The following is a 9,825-nucleotide window of genomic DNA, read 5'->3' on the forward strand; positions in this document are numbered from 1 at the left end:
TGCAAGCCAAATTTGAATATCTTTGCTATTGAGCTTTGCTCTTCAAACTGTGATCTTCAGACAGCAGCTTTGCATCATCTGGGTGCTTGGAAATAAGCCCCACTTTAGACTTATTGGATCAGAATTTACATTTCAACAAGATCTCCAGATGGCTCACAGGCACATATGGTTCAGGAAGCGCTGACATAGAGAGCATTCCCATAAAAATTTGCGTCCTTGGATCTGAGACTCCCTTACCTTAGAGGGAGAGAGAGCTTTCCCAGACTCTCTTGCAGCTACCTGAGCATGTGACCTGCACAGCACCAGTGAGATGCACCCACTTTTGAACAGGGCACTGCTGTGAAGCAGTGACTGTTGAGAACATGTTCTAGAGAAGGGTAGGGGCTGCAATAGTAGCCTTGGCATCAGAGCAGCAACGTCCACTGCTGTCAGTTGTGCCCATTGAGATCTATTCAGTGCCCAGTGGTGGCTGTCAAGCTTCTTTGCTGGACTGGTTCTGCAGTGTGGTTCCAGTTTCATTCCCGGAGACAGACTCCCAACCAGGTTCTTCAGTCCTCTTTGAGATTCCTTTCCCACTTCGATGAGCCAAAGCTTTGGCAACTATTGCTGGCAAGAAAGAACTTGACTGAAATAGGTGATGAATGAGGTCAGCCAAAGCACTTGTAAGAAGAGGGTGAACAGCTAAAAATTTATGGCTCTTTGCCCTTTCACTCCACAACAAATGGCCCTTTATTGCTTCCAACCTTTGATAAGGTTCTACTACATACACAAAAGCTTTGTGCTAGTGGTGTTTGTGAGGTGCACCAAAGAACGAGTCTCTTCTTTCTCTGTAGCAATGTAGACAGGGACAGCACACTGGGCAGCAAGACGATACACAGATGAAATGACTCATCAGAAACAGAAGTGTGGAGTCAGGAGTGACCTGGAAAAGTGTAAGTCACACTCAAAATTCCCGGTGAGATAGGAAGAGATGTGTGCTGTTTCCATCGCATGCTGGCTGGAGACTGAGCAGCAACATTTCAGTCCCAAGGTGTGGTGCTCAGCTTCCGTTGGGCCTGTATTCACAGGGCCCAGCATAGGGACACACATCTCAGGTGCACTTTTCTGTCTGAGCAATGATGCTTAAGGCCTTCTTGTTCACCTTTAACCCTAGTACCTGCATAATAGCTTATTTATTCAACACTTAATCTCCTAAGCAGGTTGCCTGAATTTGGGGATTGGTCTGAAGCTAGGGCTTCATAAAACCTACCTCAACATGTAACTGTGAAAAGTGATTGACTCACTAAGAGTAACAGTAGCGACATCAGTCACTGATGCTAGCAGGGTGTTTCCTATGTACCAGGCACTATTCTGACCATTCTACTTCTGTTAGTTCATCTAATCTTTGTAAGAATAATAGGTGCTATTATTATCCTCATTTTATAGAGAAGGAAGCAGAGGTACAGAGAGATCAAATAACTTGCCCAGGATTACACAGTTGGTGTATCAGAGTGGTAGTTTCAACCCAGTCTGACTTTTAAGTCTGAGTTCTTAACCATTATGCTGTACTAGCACATTACATGGAGGAAGAAAGGCATATAAATGTATCCTACACATATCTATCTAGGGAAATACAGAGGGACAAAGTTATGTATTAATTCCCTGGTTTCCATGAGAGTAGCCAAATAAAGAGGGAGGCTGTGAGTCTGTTTTCATAAAAAAAAAAAGTTTTTTAGTCATTTATGATATATCTGCATTAATAAGTATGGTCAGGATCTGGATTTCAGACATTCCATCAGAATGAAGCAAAAACTCCAAATCTTCACCCAAACCAACCTACAGCAGTGAATTGCTTCAACACAATTGACCCTTGAGGAGGCTATGTGCTTAGCAGAAATATCCTTCTCAATTTTGCCTGTCAGAGAACATGCTAGTCCTTTTCCCAACTATTGGGATCCATCCAAAATTTCTGCCAGCAGCATCATCTCCAGCCTTGGCCCACGGCGCTGGTTCCCTACTCACACATATGCCCCTCCCTATGACTTTGAAACTGCTTTGTCTGAGTCCAGAGGGGCATCCCTGAGAAGAATTTTGTTAATCCAAGAAGCAAGAGCTGTTTACCACTTCTGGAAGAGCTCACCCAGCTTCCTTTCCTCATCCCTAGTCTTTCTTACCTCCATTTCCATAGTTATTCTTTCTATGTTTTAGTATTTTCTTTCCCTTTTCCGTTTTTGAGAATACATGAATATGTTTCCCTTTCTTAAAAAAATTAAAAGCATTAAAGGTCAGGTGTAAGTCCCGTTTTGACCACCAACTGCATCCCAGGTCTCTCCCTGGTGGTTTTGTGGGAATCCTTTCAGCTTGTTCTCCAGGCATACCATTTTGTATACTTATACAACATATTTGGTATTTGTATTTAGAGAAAGTATTATATAATGAGAAATAGGTACTTCTTTAGCATACATTTGGAAAATATGTACTTATATATTTGTATATGTATTTAGAATATATAATATTTTGCATGTTTTAAATACAAAGGCATCTTACTGCCTACATCTTACAACTTGATTTTTTCCTTTAACAACATGACTTAGAGACTTCTAATGTCAATGTATAGATGTAATTTATTTTAACTGTGGCATGATTTTACATTAATATGGATGTACCATAGCTCTTTAGCCATTCCCTGATCAATGGACATTTAAATTGTTTTCACTTTTTCGCTGTTACAAATAATATACAATAAAGCTAATAGATAGTTGGAACCACATGAGTATTTTTCCGCACCAAACACCAAGAAGTATAACTGCCAGGTTATAGGAAATGCACATTTCTAATTTCAATAGGTAACATGAAACTGCCCTTTAAAGTGCTATGGCAGTATTTACCACTTTACAGCTGTGAGTGAGAGTCCATTTGTTTATTCACTTGCTAATATTGATATGATTACTCTTTAATTTGCCAACCTGACAGGCAAGAAATGCCATCTTGTTTTTGTTTGACTTTGCATTTCTGTGATTGTTTATTGAGTTGAGCTGCTTTCTAATGTTTGTTGACTATTTCAGGTTCCTGTTCCATGAATGGCCTGTTCGTAGCCTTTGGCCATTTTTCTTTTGGCTTGCTTGTCTTTTTCGTATTGTTTTGTGGAAGTCTGGCTTCTTTCTTTCCCTCCTCAGCCCGTTGGGCGTGTGTGCAGCAATATTGGCGGCTCCTTGAAGTTCTGGTCCAGTGTAATGAACTAGAGTTACATTCATTTCCAAGAATTGCTTTCCTTAAACTGAAGAGATGTAAGCCACAAATATGAGAGAAAAGGAAATCCCTGGTGTAAACACCAATCGTCGAACCTTTCAATGACTTTGGACATCATCTCTTTCCTGGACATCCCCCTAAACAAATCAGTATGAGAGGTCTTATTTAAATCAGTCAGTTCCTCATTTTTAAAGAACATTTTTTAGGAACACAAGGAATAGCCAAAGAGAGGGAGGACTTTTAGGAGGTATGGTTTCTAAAGAGCTTTTATATATATTGCATTTTTTTCCAGTAATATGACAACCTCAGAGAAGTCTGCTGAAGGCAACTGTGGGCTGTGGTCCACCAACTTTTGAAGTTGTGTTCTCGTCCCTCCTTCCCTCAGTTTACAGTGAGACTATCTGTAGAGAAAAGAGGTGAGACATCAGATGATTAAACACAGCACTCACAGGGCCAGCATTTAAAGCTTAGTAGGAAAGGCTGAAAACAACACAGATGTGATCTCTGATCACACTAAAAAGGAAAAGCTGAGACATTTCCTTGTCCTCACTAAGGATTTTTCCTGTGTCCTTTGTGGAATTGGCTGAAAAAAGTCTGTGTGTCATTTCAGAACCATCATGCAAACACTTTGTTTCACAGCAGCTAGTATTTCAGCCAGCCTGGACAAGGAAAAGGAAGTGAGAGGACAGAAGAATAGAGCGCAAGTTGAAAGAAAACAACATAAAGAAAGAAAAGATACACAAAAGGGAGAGAATACACATATACTTAAAAAAAAAAGAGTTGAAGAAACAGTCTTTTGTCATTTCCAACATCTGGTCATTCATCAAGTTCTACTTGTTTTCCTTTAAATTGATTCTATAACAGATCTTCCTTTCTATTCTCACTGCTTTTCTTTCAGACCACAGGACATACCTTGGCTAAAAAAAAAATCAGGTCATGTTCTCATTTTGTGCCTGAATGATTCCAATAGGATAAACAGGACTGGAATCCACACCACTTAAATCTCCACCAAACACTACTGTGCATATATTGCTTTTTGCTCTGCTCACAAACCTTCCAGGGTTCCCTAGTTCCAGATTTATTGTATTGAATTTAGCCTCTTCTGCCTGGCTCTTAGAACCCTCTAATATCAGACATCACCCTACACAGTCCTAATTAGACTGTCTCACCAACATTCTCATCTCATCTGCCTTCTGCATCCCTTCCATTTGGAATGCCCTTCTAGCTTTGTGCTTCCTCTTTGAATACCTAGTCTTGAAGATCTACCTAGTCAAATTTCCCCTTCTCAGTGAAATTCTCTGTCTGTTCCACGTTTATCTTCCTCTCTCCTAGCCATTTCAGTCCCCAAAGGTACAATTTGGGATGACGACACCTGTGAATCTGGAGAGGAAGTGTAGGGAGTCTTCGAATTTGCATTGGGTTGCATTTTCTCTGGCATTGAATGACCTTGGGCAAGCTGCTTACCTTCCCTGAAGCAACGTTTCCTTGTCTGCAGTGATTCCTGATTCCAGTGCCTTGCTGCTGTGCAACATCTTTCCAATAAAGTCTTCCTTTAGCAGGTTTCTGTTTTCTGAATCAGATGAGCGAGCCTTGATTAAGCCACAGACTCATTTAAATGGTCTCAATAATTGCTAAAATAACTATTGTGATATTTACTGTCCTATTTTGTTTTTTAATAGCTTAATGCATGTTAGCCTCACCTTACACAGACTATAAATTCATTAATGACTTAAGGCAGAAGTGAACTGTGTACTTTATTTCCCATAGTTCTTAAACTGGCATTAACCTGAAGGTATGACAAGCTCCATTAATACTTGTTGAATGATTGATTGTTGGTTACTACTCTTAATATTTTTCACTGTTCCAGAAGTAGATAAAAAGAGAAATATGGTGATATATTATCCATCAGATTAGAAAATGCAATTCCAGATTGCTGGTTTGATTAATTTAAAATCTTTAAAAATATTGCAAGTTGAGAAAGGAATAGAGAGATACTTCAATATAAAAGCAATAGTTGTGTTATCTCTGAGAGGTAGTGCTATGGGTCTGTCACCATCACACTAACCTAAATCTTCCAATTTTCCACACAGGACATGATTCACTTTCAGAAACTGAAAAGAAATAATTTCAAAAGAGGCAATCAGGCAAAAATATATTTGGCCATTTAACAAATATTTCTTAATTTCCTTCTTTTGTCTAAGGGTATGTTACAAATAAACTTTAATATTAGACTCACCAACTTTGGCCTTAATTGTATAGGTAAAATTTGAGTTTTGATTACTTTGTAACTTAAGAATAATATTAATCTCATAGGAAAGTTTAACATACTTTTAAGCACACATGGTACTAAATTTTAAGTTTTCCCTTATAGAACTTTAAAAAATTCCTATTTAATTTAAAACATGATTTAAAAGTGAACAGAAGACCACTTGGCTATGTTTTAAGCATAAAATCATTTGGGTTTTCTTGACATTTCTGTTCATTGTTTAAAAGGAATGCTACTTTGTTAATAGATCATTCCAATGTTTAATGTGCATTTGTGCAAAGTCTGACAAGTAAAAACAAAATGCCTCCAGAATCCACTATCACAAAAGCTTTTGTTTCAAGCCACAAATTAGACAAATCTGTTTTTTTCCTAACATTCTGAACATTTTCTATCAAACAGTCCCAGTTTAAGTAAATATCCATCTCTTTAAAAAACAAAATTAATATTAGAATTCTTTTTGTTTGTAGAAACAGCTAGATTTAAGAGGTTCCAGATGTTGCAAGTGGACCACAGATGTATCCAAAATAACAATAAGGAGAATACATTTTTTGTTTTGATTACAAGTAGAGACAATTGCCACTTATGAATTCACATTAGGGCCACAAAAAAATTGTATTCTTGTACCTAGTGAATAAACACTATTGTTTTAGTGAAGTGCTGTAAGACATGATGTCATGTAAGTCCCACACCTCCCCCTCCTAGGCTTGGCAGCAATACACAGATTTCTCATCTTTGAAAACCCACTGTTGACACTGTAAGGGCCACCAGAGTCCAATAGTCACCCACCCTACATTCAGATGTGCACAGAAAAGGTAGCTTTCTTAAACTGAACTTTCTTCAACAAGCCCCCATGGGGGCACAGGCTGTGGGAGGCAGATAGGGGTATGAAAGGGAAGCAAGCTCTGATCTGGCCCGTCAGTACTGTTTCAGTCTCTTTTGGTGTCAGGGCTCCTTTTGTTGCGAATTTGTTTGATTGGTCTCAAGATCAGATTATAGCTTCCTTCCCATTTGTCTCATAAGTGGTGGCCAGTAGATGGAGATTTTTAGAAGGCCCTGTGCTGGAGGGATGAGAAGGGCCTCTGATCCTTGCTGGTCCTCCCTGGTCGTGGCTGCAGGATGACCCACACCCGCTGGGTCTCTCAGCTGTGTGGTCTGGGGGGTTGACCTGGCTGGGTCTTTGGGGGTGGGTAATTCCCCACTGTCCTGGCCCCACGAGAGCCCTGGCTGGGCTGCTCCTGCCAAGATTCACATAGTGGTGTGTGGATGGTACCCACTCCGACACCCCTCCAAGGGACCTGCACAGTTCACATTACAAAGCAGGCAAAGGTTGGATGGGCTCAGAGGGGGCTCAGGACTGGCCCAGTCCTGGCCCTGCCCAGCCCAGTCCTGCTCCTGCCCGGACTACTTCTGCCATCGTTACTCCACTTGTTCACCAGTCTACCTGTGAGGCCACTCCTTTGTGGACCCCTCAGCTTTGGCTTTTTCTTTTCTCCTTTGAGCAGTAGATAGAGGGTTTAAGGCCAGCCACCATTAAACCATACCCTTCTGTGAAGACCAGCAGATGGGAGAGAGAGGCATCTTGAAATGCTCCCTCTTTGCAGTCCTCCATGCTACCACCAATGTGTGTGGCAGCCAACCAGAAGTTGGAAGGGGTTTGATGGTACTGCAAGAACCAGGTGAGGACAGACCCTGCAAGTAACTGTTACATGGAACAGATGGAACATTCACATTTGAATATGCAGATTTTTGTTTCAGACTGCACTGTGAATCCACTTCTTTCTCCATATTTTCCCACATTTCACTAAATCCAAAGAATAATAATATTGGTCATATGTACCTGGACAGTAATTATGTTCACCTTTGCCTTTTCTTCTTAACTTTTCTTTATTATTGGTTTCAGCACACAGACTATTTGAATTTACAGGTTCTCATTTGTCTATCCCCTTTTGCAAGTATAGTAGTGTTTTTACAACCAGAGAGGACTGCTGACAGATGGCTGCCAGCACAGTGCCCGTCAATCATCCAGCATGAGCGATGGCATCTGTGCTCTGAGATTTTGTACGGATCCCTCTCTGACTCACCACAAGTGACTAAGAGCCAGGAGGCTCAGGGACCCTCTGGAATACACAGTGGGATGTGGATACCTAGTAGAGGGTGATGGTAGTGAGGGGGACCTCGGGAGAAACAGCCTGCCTGGACCAAGGTGGACCACCAACAAATGCCAGCTGGAAATCTCCCAGTATGCCCTTGCTCCCCAGGAAGTCACCACATGCCTGACATACAGATGCAGGGTTTTTAATTCACATTTTGCTACAAGGTCAGAATTTACCCAAATCTGTGCCATGTATTTTGTCCTAAAAATTATTTTTTGGCTAAATTTTAATTTGACCTAAGAAAACTGAAAACATATTTTCAAGAAAAGTTTGTACATGAATGCTCATAGCACTACCATTCACAATAGCAAAAAATGGAAATAACTAACCAAAATGTCCATTAACTAATGAATGGAAAACAAACTGTGGTATACCCTCCATGAAATGGAGTATTATTCAGCCATGAAAAGGAATGAAGTACTGATTCATACTATAATATGGATGAACCTTGGAAGCATTATGCTAAGGAAAGGAGCCAGACACAAAAGAAGACATATTGTATATATTCTATTTATAGGAGCTGTCCAGGAAAGGCAAACCCATGGAGACAAAAAGTAGATTAGAGGTTGATGGGGGGAAAGAAAATGGGGAATGATTGCTAGTGAGAATAGAGTTTCTTTTTGGGGTGATAAAAACATCCTGAAATTAGTGGTAATGATTGCTAGACTTGTGTATCTATTGTTAAAAAAAAAATTCAACTAAGTAAATTTAAATATCTAGTTGGCATTAGCAAGCAATACAAGAATTGGACAGCATCTCTTCTAGCAAGTGGACAGTTAGTCCGAGGAATTGTACAAAATGAAAAGTTTTTATAGGAAAGAGGGTGGAGCAAGGAAATTAATTGCAAATGAAAAGGAAGGATTGTCTCTGGCAAGGTCAACTTCCCTTAAGGGGAAATACAGGGGTCTTATCGTGCAGATGACCTCATATCCTTTTTAGAGGACAGAGAGGGCTCATGTGACAAAGTACCTTATTGGTGCTGAGCAAAAAATTCCTGATTGACAGGGATGACTATATTTCTGGGGGAGGTTGAAACTGCATTAGGCTAAGCATTAAGCTGGCCCAGGACAAGTCACTCCCTCTTGGCCTGTGGCTTTATTTTTAACAATACTAAAAACCACACACACACAAAAAAACACTTTAAAAGTTGTGATAATCTCAATAAAAATTAATTTGTAATATTTAGTTTTGATTACACATAAAAATATTCATACTACATAATTTGTTCTCTGTGGATTTGAGATTGAAAGAAGAATGTTTTAAACAAAAAACTTGTTTAACCCTCAAACTGTCAATTTTAAACAAGTAAAAAGTGAATGCTTCAAAATGAAAATGAAAAATGACAGACTTTGTTTTCTTAAATAAGGAGTCAGTTATTTGAGATGAAACAATTGAATTTTGGAGAAGTGTGCTTCAGTAGGCCCCACCAAGAGCAAATGTGATTTTTTTCAGATTACAATGTAGTAAAGATGAAATTTAGGAACAGACTATATGCTGTCCTTGATCAGCAACATTGTTTCTGATATTAAGTGAGCTCATGATTTTTAAAAAGTCATAAGAATTACTCTCAAATTTTTGGTGAAAGATAAATTATTGTAAAAAGTAAAATAAATGATCTTGATTTCACTGTTAACTTAAAAATGATTTATTTTTTCTTTTATTCTAAGAATAATAAAACATGCAAATCAATTTTGATCATTGGCTCAGTTAATAGATCTGTGAGACCTATTTTTAATATTTTCACTAATATGATCTAAATATGCATTGTAGCTCATGAGCTCTAATTAATATCCTATCAATAAATTACACATTCAAAGGTGTTCTGTGGATAAACAAGTTTGGGAAATGCTGCTGTGACATAGTTCTCTGCACACCTTTCACCAGACAGAATATGTTAGGCTATGCTACAGGAATGAACAATCCTAAAATTTCAATTGCTTATTTATAAAAGTTGCTTTTGAGCTCACATTCCATATCTAAGGTGAGTCAGCAGGAGCCTCCAGCTCAGTGTGACATGGTTTAGTCTCCACTTTCACTTCCACAGTTTCCTGGAGGGCACTGCAGTGTCCTGCGTGGGCAGTTAGATGCCCTGCCCAGAGCACGTGTCTCCTCCACTCATATTTCATTGGTCAAAGCAAAGTACATGACCGCACCTCATTTCAAAGGGGCAGAGCCTGC

The sequence above is a fragment of the Manis javanica genome, chromosome 15 (assembly GCF_040802235.1).
Source record: "Manis javanica isolate MJ-LG chromosome 15, MJ_LKY, whole genome shotgun sequence".
Taxonomy (NCBI): domain Eukaryota; kingdom Metazoa; phylum Chordata; class Mammalia; order Pholidota; family Manidae; genus Manis; species Manis javanica.